General features: G+C 42.0%; 1 protein-coding gene across 2 annotated transcripts in view; it reads right to left on the reverse strand.

Annotated features, from left to right (window-relative positions):
- LOC126382684 (SPRY domain-containing SOCS box protein 4-like) overlaps positions 1 to 14,252 on the reverse strand; it is a 117,933-nt gene that overhangs the window by 75,315 nt on the left and 28,366 nt on the right. Inside the window, exon 2 of one of the 2 annotated variants that reach the window (XM_050032704.1) lies at positions 11,649 to 11,707. The exons of the other annotated variant lie outside the window; for it this stretch is intronic. The gene's annotated coding sequence lies outside the window, so the exon portion shown is untranslated. The remainder of the gene's footprint in view (positions 1 to 11,648; positions 11,708 to 14,252) is intronic. 2 annotated transcript variants of the gene reach the window in all.

Consider the following 14,252-nt stretch of genomic DNA (forward strand, 5'->3'; position numbering starts at 1 on the left):
ATGGACTGGACAGGTGTGGCGTTTTGACGAATACCAACAAAGTTTTTAAAAGCAGCTAGAGCAGTTAGCGGCTAACTCAAAGAAAAACAGCATCCGAAAATGTCTGCAAACTGGGGAAACAATTAAGTCCAGGAGCTCCTTACCTACCAAGTATGGGACGAGATCAACCACCACATGATAGGGACGGTAAAAGATTGTTTTTGCCATGTTATGCCATTGTTATTGTTTAGAAAGTGCTGCCAACACATATGCTTCATGTCACACTAGAGTCCAATGCTAGTATTGCACATCACGCCCATCAGGCCTCTTTTGCTTCCAGGACACCGGCATGCTATCTGTAATCACACACTGAGGCGGCATTATACCAGTGTTGTTGGGTTTTATTTAAAAAAGCAAAGACAGCATAAAGAAGGGACTTCATAGCCACCTTATTGAGCGATTCATGTGTAAAAAGGGCTAACGACCATGTATCACTATGTGAATTATCAGTCCTGCGTAAATCCACTAAAACAAATTCTTGTGCATTTTGAAGTTACTGTACTTTCTAATAAAGGGATTCAGACGCTCCTCTACAATCCTGAATACAAAACCAAAGATACAGTTTGACATTAAGGCTTCAAACAGAGCAGTGAGCCTGTGGTACATCCCCCATCTTCTCTGCTGGACCCTGCCGTAAATTGCACCCTGATTTTCTGCCTCAAGGCACATTCACACTTAAGGGACCCCATGGGGTCTAGGGAGAGTTTGTGTGTGTGTGTGTGTGTGTGTGTGTGTGTGTGTGTGTGTGTGTGTGTGTGTGTGTGTGTGTGTGTGTGTGTGNTGTGTGTGTGTGAGATAGAGAGAGTTAATCTGCAGGACAATAGGGGCCCTGTCCTCACCCCCCACACACAGAATTAGGGCTAGGGGGCTCACAGCTGAGCAGCTTACTGACAACAGAAACTGGAAGTGTGTGTGCATGTGCATTTGTGAGCGAGTATATGTGTGTCTATGTGCGTGTGCGCAGTGCCTCCTGCCAACACACGTGTCAACCACAAAGCCATCCAACTGTCCACAAGGCCCAGGGGAGTAGAGGTCGACAGAGAGGGAGGGATAGATGGATGGACGGACGGATGGATGGAAGGGTAGAAGGGGAGTACAGAAGAAAGGAAGTGGGAGGAACAGGGGTCTGAAGCCTCGGGGTGAAGGGTGAAGACAGTTACAGGGAGAGAGGAAAGTAAGAAAAGAGAAACAGTAGATGGTCGGATTACTGTGTACAGATGGCAGAGAGAGGGTGACAGAAGCTCGTTCAGTTTGAACGAGGTAATAGTGAAAGAGGGATGATGAAGGACACACGGGCGGATTTTGTAATCAGACAATCAGCTGTTGTTTTCAAACGTGGACCCAGATACACTCAAACATTTATATTCCCATATTTGTGAGGACCCTAATTATCTACTCTCACCTAAAACCTGGGCTATTTCTTTGCCAAGTGCAGAGATTTCTTGGAGTCTTATTGTTACAACGAGGTTGCCAAGCACATTGAAAACTCCAGGAAGTCACAGCAGCCAGCCAAGAAAAAGTCCGTACAACACCCCTTGAAAAACCAATTTTTTTTTACCTTTTGACATTTGGGGTTTTTGTATGGATGAGGACAAACGAGATGTATCATGTTAAGCAGTTTCTCTTTCTCCAGTCTTTATACAAAACTTATCATCACCTGGCTGTAGTTTCGAGTGTAGTGTACAAACATGAGTGTTGTATTGACCTTCATATCTAGTGGTAAATAAAAACTGTTGAACTATTCCTTTACACCTGCATCTTAACAATAATCTAACATCATCAACCATAAAGAAATGCTCTGCAAAATTCATCCTAATTCTTTGCCTTATTTGATCATTGCTTTCATGTTTTTTGCACCAATGGAAGGTTTCCAGGAATTTCTCCACTGCAACAAAGGAAAACCTGCAGATTGTGTGTCATATACATCACTCTTCATCACTCTTCGTCGCCTCTTTTCATCTTTGAGTTAAAGCTTTTTTTCTTGCAAAGACAACTCCGGTGTTCCCTCTGGATTTGGTTTGGCCACTTTCCTTTATAGCACACTTGTCCTGCCCTGAGTGATTGACTTGTGTCAGTTTTAATTTTTTTAAAATGTTGTTTAAAAACAAACATGATCTCCATACATATGAGTGCTTTGGCAGAAATAATCTCTATCCATACTAACACACCTGAAAACGCATATAACATGACCATCCACAAACACTGGGCACGCACCTGTTGATGTTAACGGGAAGCAGATTGTCTACTCTGTGGTTGGTTGCCAATGGTACATTCACACCAGGATAGTCCAGGGGACTTGGTTTGATTGGGCAGGGAATGCTGAAAAATTTCACACCTTCATTTGGTTCGGTTCACTTTCACACTGACCTTTTTAAAGCGGACCAAACCGCCTGGACAACATCACACAGTTACAACAGCTGCTCGTTTGGGGGCGGCATTGCCTGAAATGACCACTGACCAGGAAGAAAAAAAAGCATGAGGAAGAAGAAAACCCGGCTCATCGACTGGCCAGGACCGAAAGCGGAAATCCATCCCCTACGCCAGCTTGGTCACCACAAAAACACCAAACACCAAAATGCACTGTGCTCTATGTCACTTCTTCTCTTTGGTTCGCTGGATAGTCCGTTTGCATTTCCCACTGTAAGAAAACCGCACCAGGGTTCACTTGCAAGTGAAACGAGACCCCCAGTTTTCAAGCGGACCAGGGTTCGCTTGTTTGGTCCGCACCAGAGTTCAAATAAGCGTTCACACCACTTCAAACGAACCAAACTATCCATGGAAGCAGACCAGGGTTCTTTAAAGTGGACCAAATAGCGTCAGTGTGAATGTGTCCTTAGTTACAATAAAATATGACAGAGGAAGAATAACAATGGCAAAAATTAAGACCTGAGATGTCTTTGCATGGACCAACGACGAGGTGGAACTGTTTACTGAACTGAAAGTAACCTGAGTATAAGGCAATCAAGGCGGCACAAAACAACAACTGGGAGTTGTTGCAAAGCAAATACAGCGACATATTAAGGCATTACCAGGAGCTGAAGGAAGCCACGACACCAGGAAAGAAGTATCGACACAAGAGGGATGAAGCCACAAAGTGTAAGTAGACCCAGCTATAATGTTTTAGCTCGACATGTCATGCCTGATAAGACCCTCCGGAAGCAAACGTGAGTGTCTACACTCGCAGTTTTCAAAGTAAAACAGGGTCAGCAACATTTTTAACACGGCAGTATGTGCACTAGGCGTTAATGTACCCAAACTGTTGTTGCTAAGGCAGAAACTATAAAACACAATTCTAATCTTTACACTTTTCAGTTCTCAGTTCTCCCCCTATAATAGCCTCTTTGAGGAGCAATGTCTTTTTATCAGAGGGTTGTCCCCATGCCCCTCGGCCTATAAGGACATCCATACAAACACCAACATTCAGCTGTCATAACGTGTGGACACAAAAGAAAGGCCAAGTGGAAACTCAGAGCCACTCCACTCCTTTCCCTCTCACACGCACGTCGATACAGATGCTGGCCATCGGAGTACAGCAGGTAGGCATTAACTCAGCCTGGCTGCACAATCAATGATGGTAAATGGAGGCAGCGGGAGGGACAGACGGCAATCTGCTGCTTTCATTTCCCCTCTCTCCCTCGCTCTCCATTAAAACACAACCTTTCCATGTCTTGTTTCATTATAGGAAAGCTCTCTAAGTGAGTCACAGTCTCGCTGCGTACAGCACACATGCAGCTTTCTCTCTCTTTCAAGCTCTTCAATTACACTGTCACAGGGTATCATGTCTGCCCCTCGCTCTCGGCACAATATACAGCTCTCTCTTTATAAAGGACGTGTCTTCAGTGCTGCAGAGGCATCTGAAAACCTTGTTTGAAGTTTTCCATCTGCACTAGCATCGCCAGAGTGTTTTATTATAGTAGCTGTTCATGCTCTTATCCAGCTTTTGTGAGCCACTTAAGCCCAACACTTAAACCAAATCTGTATTTCAGAAATTTTGAAGGGTTGTTTCTTTAAAAGTCTTCAGAAGGGAGCGAGTCAGCAAGTCTCAAAAACACTTCACATGACAATAAGAGGCACATGACGATCATATGTGAGTGTTTCCTGTTTACACTACATCAGCATTTTCAAAAATATCTATTTTCAACACTGGTGCACTGTGTGTGCGATGTTTCAGTTTTATATCAGTTGAATTTATGTCCCCCCTTGCTCTTTTACAGCTGCCTGCCTGATGGCCTCTTTCTCACCATCCTCCTCTCCCTCCCTCCAGCCCTTCACCTCCCTCTCCCTGTGCTCCACATCTCTTCTATCTCTGCTCATCCATCCATCAATTCAGCACCTCCCTCTCGACTCCTCTCCTCCCACAATTTTTTCCCCTGCCAATCCTCTTCCTCTCGTCTCCCCTGAGTTCTCCCTCACTGTGCCCTCCCTTCTCCGCCCGCTCCTCCTCCCTTTTTTTTCCAACATCTGCTGGTCTGCGTCTGTCACTGCTGACCCCTCGTTGCCACGTGCCAAGTCCTCCTATCGGTGTCCCACAGAGACCCTAAATCATTAACACACACACACACACAAGCGCACACACACAGTTCGGCTTGTGATAGGTGGCTGTCTCCCACCCACAGAGAGCGAGAAAAGCCCACGATTTTAACCTCTGATTGCAGACTCTCATTACACTGCTGTATCATTTGTCAATTAAATGTCTTACAAAGGCCAAATCCTTCAATTAAAAAGGGGCCTGGACAACATGCGCGCGGAATCTCAACAGATTTAAGATCATCGCTCGGAAGTGCTGATTACACTACAGCTACAGACACATCAGCGCTGACACTGGCATTAAATGGGTTCTAAAACACACAAGTTTAAAGTCTCCCCAGCTAATGAGAAAGTTTGTGCTGTTCAGCAAAAGAAATGGGTCACATACAGCTAAAAAGTTAGAGAAGTATTTCACTGCGAAAAAGATGGTCTTTTCGTAAATCTGGGCTGGCTGTGCAGCAGAAAGATACCAATACTTTTGAAACTGGTGGACCATGACCAGAGAAAATAGAGACGAAGAAATGTGGTATTTGCTTTTGCTCAAGAGGTAGAAAACCTGCAACTACCAAAGTTTGTTGTGCTGCACCTCACCAAAAAACGCTTCTGCTGGTGCGTGACATCAGGGCTTGTGTCCACATTTTCTCTCAACACCTTCATCTTTTGTCAATTGTTCCCAAAGAGGAGAGAGCGTATACAGCTACATGCAGCCGCCTAGAGAAACCGCGCTGCACCCAGCGTCTTTTTCTAGAGCGCTCCGCCTTTTTTGTGCAGCTACACCGAGCTATTCTAGTTGAAAATCTCTGAGCTTTTTAGTGAGGCGTTTGTGATGTCATTGCCGCTCCTTTAGCTACTTTATGATATGTCAGTCAGAAATGATCATGACGAAGACAGATCAGCACTGAATGTTGCTGGTGTAAGTGTTGTGCCTTCATCACCATATGTGTTGTGAGTATGAATTTAACTGTGTAGCCAACCCTAGCTATCTAGCTAATGTTAGTGTCAAGATATTGTCATAGAAACCACAGCCCTATGGGACTGTTTTCCTGATCGCACTCCTGCCCACTCCCGCTGGATATCTGACTATTATCGGCCGCTCCAGCAGAGTATGTTATCTTTTCCCATCCATTACCAGAGGCTGTGTGTCAGCTTTGTATGGCAACTGCTGCAAAACAATTTCCCTTGGGATAAATTATCTTATCTTATCTTAGCTTTGATCCATATCCACAAACATTCTGACCATACATGCCTGCACAACAGATTGATTATCAATAGATTGAGTGTTCTCCCAGAAGTATTTTACTGTGGTATTAATAAGATGTGCATACCCGTAGGTCAAAGTAGCAAAATTACACTCTAGTGCATGATTACATTCATAATTACAGTTATTTTGGTATCTCTAGGATTCAGTGTTGTTATTATTATCTGTAATAGTTCTGAGAAATTCCTCCAAACATCTGACTTGTCTTGTTTTTCTTTTGTGCTGTGCTGTCCTGCTTTTACCCTCTTTCCCACTTCACTTGTTTACACCAATCTTTCATGTTAATTAATCTCCAGGACCTGAATGCTGTTTTTGTCCGCCTGCTACCAGTGGCAGCAAAGAGAAAATTGCCCATTCCTGCAAAAGTTATTTTAGATGTTATCTTTGTGGTTAACTTCAGACTGAGTTGCCGTCATGTTCACATTCATACGGCGCTAAGTGTCTCGTACTTCAGCAGCATTTAAAATCCAACATGGTTTGTTGAAGATTGTGATTAAAGGCTTCAAAGGGCTCTTAATGCACACAATATTTTTGGGACAATGTTTCAAATACTTAACAATAAATTGTGCAAAATTCTGACTGTTTTCTGAGTGTTTTCCTTTTTTAGACTAGTCAACTAGTCTTCATTATAATTTTCATTTAGTTGACAGGGAACATCCCAGATCAGAACTGCTTAGTTTTTATGTTTGATCTCATTTTTTTTGCAGCCTTCATTTTTCACAATACAGGAAACAGTATAGCGCACACTCTCTGTTCACATACTCTCGCATTACAGCTAAACTGTACACTCAAACATGTTGCTGAAGACATTTTAAGCAAATAAAAATGGGCAATGGAGCGGTAGAATCTTGGTTTATGTTTGATCAACACAGCTACAGTTTGATCTGAATTTGAGGGAAATTAAATTTTCGCTGGCCAATGAGCAGGGAGATCTGAGCACTGGTAAGATGGAGGGAAGTTTACCACAGTTCATTTACACACACTACCCACATTACTATGATACAAAACTGATTGAAAATCTGCACAGTGTCCCCTTAAGGAGTCAGTGTCTGTATCAGCGGCAGTAAAGAAGTTTTGGTAAATCTCTTTTACTGACCAATCTGAAAGGCAAGAAGTCTGAAGTGTCGCCTTAAAGGCACACTGTAAATTTAGCTTGTGCTCAGGCTGCAACAATAAGAACATTATATGGCAATATACAGCAGCTTACCACAGGAGGATGGAGAAAATATGTCCATAACATCAAATTGCTTCTAGCACACTGCCATCTCTCCCATATATACTGTTATACAGACTTTACACTTGTTTTTTTGCGGCCCACGGCATTCTAGACTAGTTTTTATTATCAACATGATTCTGAACATGTCACACCCTGTGAAATCAGCTTTTCTTCCATATCACTTCAAGGTCCAACAACTCTGAAGATAATACAGGAAACAAATCTCCTCAGAGAGATCTGCTAGCCTTTGTGTCTGGACCTCATTCATTAACCGTGTCCCTCGATCCCACATGTATACTGTAATGATTGCCCATGAATGTGCCGATTGTGCGATCTGGGTAGAATAGTTATTTTTCTACTGAATCAACCATTGTTTCAGAATCTGAGTCATGACTTCAAAACAAGAAACCAGGTCAGAGTCAGGCAGACAGACAATCAGATAAATAGAGACAAATACAGATAAAGAAAAATAGAGACGGAGACAGAGGTAATCGCCGGAGACACAGATGTATTATCTCTACCCACATACACACACACACTTGAACACGCTGCTGGTCAGACAAGCAAAAGGAAAGGCAGTCGGGCTTTTGGGTCTTTCACTATCACACTGAAATGGCAGAATATAGATTTAGTTTTATCTCTTGTCAGACATCGTTAAATGTTGTCATGAAAGATGAACACACTCACCACACAGTAATGGAATTTCTGTACAGCAAAATGTGAGTTAATGTGTGTGAGTGTGAAATTAACACTGGGCCACTAAGTCATGACTCATTCAGTCATTCATCAGACTACTATAATTGCTCATGGGTTCAGCTACTGTACTTTAAACTTCTTTAAATGATGGTTAGGACTGAAATCCACCTTATTCAGTGTTGAGTCTACATGGACACGTCTTTATTCTGTGTGTGTGTGTGTGTGTGTGTGTGTGTGTGTCAGTGTGTGTGTGTCTGTACAAAAGTGAAAGGTCAGTGAAATACGAAGACTATAGGGCTGCCTGTCATCAATAAAACACACAGATACTGAGTTATCAGGACTACATACACAGACACACTCCTCAACTTACACAACACGTTTAATTTCCTCACTGCCTTTTTCTTCATCTTTCTGGTGTCATGCATTCAGAAACCGTGTCGCAGTGGGTCATAAAATCCGTCTGTTACAGCGGCGTTTAAAGTTCCCATCAACCCCCGAGTTGCATGTTTTCCATTTACCGAATGTCACGCTGTGCACAGAGGCCCGTTTACAAAATGTGACATTAGCCTTGTCACACAGACTGACATGCACTGTGTCGTGTTGTCATACTGTGTGATGCCGCCACCGCCAACGACCACAGAGAGGGCCCGCCCCCCCACCAAGTTTGACGTGTGTTGCTTTCGTCTCTCTCTCTCGTTGAGTTAACATTTCTGCATGTTTATGTGTTACTCAGCGAAACAGAGGTGTAACCATGTCATAATGAAACATCATTTGTACCCATAATTCACGGCTGGAACACCTGCAGCACATCTCGTCCTGTGAAAGTGAACAGGCTGCCAACATGTTCGTGGCCAGGTAGTGCTAAAATAACAACATTTTAACTATCAAGTGAAAATCACAAACAAAACAAACAAAATTTTACAAACAAATTATTGTTTGATAATTTGATTAAAGTTTTAAGGGGTTTTTTTTGTTGTTTTTTTAATTGAAATATGCCTGAAAATATACATTAACATGAATCTAACATGTTAATAGCAAAGATAAATCGGCCTATTTGTAAAAAGAAACAAACATTTAATTTACAGTACACATCATTACTGATTAGCTTACTGTTATCCATGAATTCTTGTGTAATGGTGTGAGCTAACTGACGCTAAATCACTGTGCAGCATGTGTCCAGGATGGCGACGTGAACTATTTGGCCAACATTTATGCACTATTGAAATATATTAGGCCATTAGCTATACCATTATTTCAAGTACAACATTCATGTCACGTGGATCGTTTTGTAACTTCTCAAACTAGAGACTACCATCCATCTCAGGAGGCACTGGTGAAAGTGCCACTGCCTTTCAGATTCACCCACTCATCAAAACGTTGCTCCATAGCACCACTAGTGGACCTAAACTCCACAGGGTCTCTAAAGAGAATCTGCATCCTATGTGAAGCATTTGAAGGTCTTGTATGTAGAATTTAGTGGCATCTAATGGAACTGAAACTTCTTCCATGTGCCAAGCGTGTAGGACAGGGGTGTCCACACTTTTTTGAATGGGGGCCAGATTAGTTCATGTGAAAATTATGGAGACACACGCAACTGTTTCATCTTTAAGTGAAAAAGTAGTAAACTTTTCACTGCTCCTGAAAGAGGTGGCACTCACTCAGGAAATGTTTGCTGCTAGGTAACCTTTGTTTGTTTTGTCTGTTTATGAAAACACATAAGTTCCTCCTTCTTAGTTCCTTCTTGGTGCATGTCTACAAACTGTATGACAGTCATGCTATCATGAGGTGAAAAGAAAAAAATGCAAAGTAAACTTGCTTGATTAACCAGTATTGTGTGGCAAGCCACATATGACATATTTTGAAAGACAAGCCGCAGGCTGTTTTAAATTGGTCTGTGGGCCAGACTGAGCAGGACACTGGACCGACGCAAAAAATGCAAATGGCCCTATCTAGAGCCAGTGTTTAATTTGTCTGGTCTGGGCTACTGTAGAAACAACATGGCAGACTCCATGGAAGAGGACACACACCGTATGTAGATATAAACGGCTCATGCTAAAGTAACAAAAACACAACTCAGATGATTATAAACTAATGAAAACAGAGTTATACATATCATATTCCCTTTCAGCCAATACATCACCCTAAATCCTACACACTGGACCTTTAAGCGTGACATTTTTTATCCGCATTTAATCTGAGGTTTCCAATTTAGTCTTTAAGTTTACTATATTATGACTATTTGATTGTCTCTGTTGCTATCATGGCAGAAAACTTTACGTATTCACTTATGATACAATTTAAGCCTATCTTGCACCAATATGTGTTGTACTGCAACTTTGAAATTAAAATCTATATATAAAGAAACAAGTAATATTGCTGCACTTCATGCTAAACTGTAACTAGCAGCCAGAAATGCATGTACAGCATGTCCACTTCATGTATGAATAGTGTGTATAAAGATATAATGTAAATGCAAAAGTAAAGACAAATGCAAAACGAGAGACAAAGAAAACAAGATTAATTTGTCAAAATGAAACTCAGAAATTTGAAAAAAGGACAAGACTATGTTTAGCAGGTCATTAACTTACATAAACACAACTTGTTCAATAACTCAAGGGCTCTTTGTGTTAGTAAACACACACACACAGCAGAGCAGAGCAGAGCAGAGCAGAGTAGAGTGACAGCAGCCACACAGACAGACCTTGTACGACAGCAGGCCTCTGCAGAGCAGGTAAAGTGACACGCAGGAGATGACAGACGGGTTAGAGGAGAGTCGAGGAGTTCAGAGTGGAGCTGAGTGATATCGAGCAGCATTCTGGTCAACACAGCAGCACGGCCAGCAGTTTCTCAGCCCGTAGCAGCTTATAACAGCTCCATTTCCTCCAGACAGACTGGGGGGGAGCACCAGGACGCTACTGTAATCTACTTTACTATCGGGATTAGAAGCCCTCTGCAGGTGTCACTCACTGTCTGTCAGCCTGTCCGGCTCCATGTTGACCTCATCCTCACTCGACCACTCGTTCCCTTGTGTGTGTCTGGCCTGCTTTTATTCTTCTTCTGCATTTGCATTCAAGCCAGTGTTCTGATATTAAGCTGGTTATGAAGCTTCATTTTGATTCGTGTGCTTTTTAAGAAAGATGCAGATATCATCATTCATCAGTCATTTTATGAATGATTGTTGATTGTCTTATTAATGAAGCATTTCGCTTTTGATTGTGGGAACATTTTTATCACATGGGGTATAAACAAGAAGATTATAGGGGCCGTTCACATGGCTTGTTTTTTGTGCCCTCAGATCCACTGTTGTCAGTGTAGGCGCGGTAAGCACGCTCGATAGTGAAAGCGACACTGTTGCAAGCTTATCATTTTTAGGGTGCAATGGCTACACCCTGAGATAAACAAAGTTAAACTTACAGAACATGCACTACATGTCATATGACGAGAAAGAACCAATCACAGGCGGTAAATATCTTTCCTTTCTTCCGAAGGTATCACCCTCAGGTAAACATAGAGGACAAGTTGATCATTTTAGTGCAGGGTTACCCAGAGCTTTACCTCTGTCCTATGGATAATATTTCAACATACACTTAAAAAGACACAAGGCCTGGAAGACGATCAACTCTGAACTCTGATTTCTAATAAGTAGGTTATGGTCGCTCAGCAATGTCAGGCACAACCTGCCTCCGTGCCCCCGAAAGTTGGCACAAGTCGCAGCCAGCGCCCAAACTTGTGTTTTCCCGGTGGTAAAAGACGCAGCATGAGCCCACAGACGGCTTTTAAGAACACAATGCTTAGCTCATGATGTCAGAGCTGAACAAGGCAAAGCAACAGGTGTGCACAGCAGCAGTGTTTCACCTTTATTTACATTACCAAATAAGTGGTTTAGATAAGCAGGTTAAACTGAGGACTTACTGCGTTTAAAACCTGTCTGGCCGCTCATGTCTGTGACTCCTTGTCTGACAGTACTTGCTCTATGAAAAAGAAACATACACGTTTGATTTCTGCTTTAAAAGTCTTTTTCACATAAACACAGCTTAATAACTTTTTCATGAGATGTTCCACAAACAAGGATGAGGATAAAAACTTAAGGGGATGCTGCTGATTTCACACATGAAAATCAGTTTACTATTCACCCAGTGAATTATGCATAATGTTGTGTAATGTTTTTGTGGCTCCAGAGGAGCTTTATAACGTCTGAATAATAATAATAAAACCCTGATATCTCTGTTTGGGCTTGAAGACGACAAATGTTAAACAGAAAGCCTGAATTTCAAACTGGGGCAACGACTGAGTTTCAAAGACAAAAGATGTTACCGAGTTGTATTATGGAAGATGTAGTGTTTTTGGAGCTTAACTGATACAACAAAAGCTGATATAGTAACTATAGTTAGCTGATTAATTTGCCAATATCTCTCCGCACCCCTGTCAAATTTTTTGACATTGTCAAAAATTACCTGAACTTCTAAGCATAAGTAATACATAATCAAATAAATATATAAACCTGAAACTGAACAATGTAAATTATCAAGATGGGGCAATTTTTTTATTTTCTTAGCTGATATTTTTCCTCAAAGTCAGTCTGAGATTTTTAGGTACACAAAAACATTACCATGACTTAGCATATGGAGCCTTCATGCACAACAGTGATCATGGATTGGCAGCATTTCTGTTACTTTTATTTTCAGTATGTTTTTCCAATTACTTTTGAGAAACTTCCAGTTAGTAAAAAAAATCTAATGAAATTTGAAACAAGATACTTTAGGTTGGAGTAATTCTGTTTAAAGTACTCAAAATACTTTCTTAATGATTTATAACACATAAAAAATAAGACTAGGTCAAAACTTATTCTATGGCTTGAGGTCTTTTATTTTGAAACACACGCTTTTAATTTGAAACAGGAAGTGGCGGTATTCACCCAATAACACACTAACAGAATTTCGCTGTAGCACTAATAGCACTAGAGCGCTGGACACTCAGTCAAAGTCAAGCCTAACGCTTCATGTACATGCATTAAAATAAAGAACAATACACTGAGACACTCACACAACAGAGGGGACCTACTTTCTGTGGAGCTGCACACATTGATCAGCTCCATTTTGCTTCACAACCCTCCCCCCTTCAGCTCCAGTTGGTGATGTACGTCCCAGTGGGACTGGCGGAGGCTGCACAGCCCTCAGCCACTATTGGAGGCAATTTCTGCTGATGACGATAGTCCGTAAAACGTCTTATTGGCACCGATTAATCGACCAAAATGATTGGAAGAACTCTAATTTTGATCACTTTTCTGTGTCTTGATCACTTTTCTGTGTAGAATATTTTGTCTCGCCCTTCCAGTGTGAAAATTTGCATTTCCTAGGATAGCGAAGGCATGACCTGGCCTACTCTCCCTCTGACTGGCTAGTACTCTAGGGGCGGCTATGGCTCAGGAGGTAGAGTGGATTGTCCACCACTAATTGCTTGTGATAGCTGTTCCATCGGAGTGTGAGTGTCTTTAAAATGAGTAGCAGGTGGCACGTTGTATGGTAGCCTCAGCCACCAGTATGTGAATGAATAGGTGAATGTGACATGTAGTGTTAAAGCGCTTTGAGTGGTCGGAAGACGAGAAAGGCGCTATACAAGTGCAAGTCCATTTTTTATAGCGTAACCCAGCCCATACTAAACACTGTGGAGGGAAGTTTTTAATGTGCCCAGTGTTATTCACGCTATGCAACATGAATACAGATATAAATATAAATGGAATTGTTATTTACACAGCTTAATTAGCCCATTGTTTCATTCTGAATCTGAATAGGGACCGCTAATCGGATTATGTGTGCTTCTAACTCACTGTCTCTCCTTTCCCACAGGCAAATAAAAAACAGAAAAAGTTAACACTAGCGGTGGGTGATGTGAGCGCCAGTAAACATTCAAACACTTAAATACCAAGCGATATGTTCAGTTTTGTGCTGGCGAGTCAAACGAAGCCAGACCTCTCTGAGAATGTGAGAAAAGCCTTTACAAACAAGACAACTGAGTAAAACTCAACGCAGCAACAGAAACAGCAACATACGCTCACACAGCTTATCTGCTCCGGTGAGGGGAAAGGTCAAACTGATGAATATCTGCCTCTGAAAACAAAAGACCTCGGCTCATTATACATCAACCTCACCGAAAAACACCCTCATATGTCAGACGATCTAATGTTGCCATGACAACCACAGAAGTACTGAGGAGGCTCACACACACATATAGACAGACAAGCATCCAGGCGACAGATCTCAGTAGGCTGTAGGCTTACACGGAGGGTGTCTCCACTGTATGAGTGGAGAATATGGAGAGCCAAATATAGGAACAGAATAATGAGCTTCTTATCATCTGCTCCATCGTTTCCATATCTCCTCTGCTCTCCTCATCGCTCCATCTCCCTGTCATTTCCCTCCCCCCCATCCCCCTTGAATGGACCAAATATTTCCCTCGGGCCACTCTCCTGTATAAAAGAGATATATTACACCAGGAATTTTCGATTATGTGACAGCG

This window comes from Epinephelus moara, chromosome 21 (assembly GCF_006386435.1).
Source record: "Epinephelus moara isolate mb chromosome 21, YSFRI_EMoa_1.0, whole genome shotgun sequence".
Taxonomy (NCBI): domain Eukaryota; kingdom Metazoa; phylum Chordata; class Actinopteri; order Perciformes; family Serranidae; genus Epinephelus; species Epinephelus moara.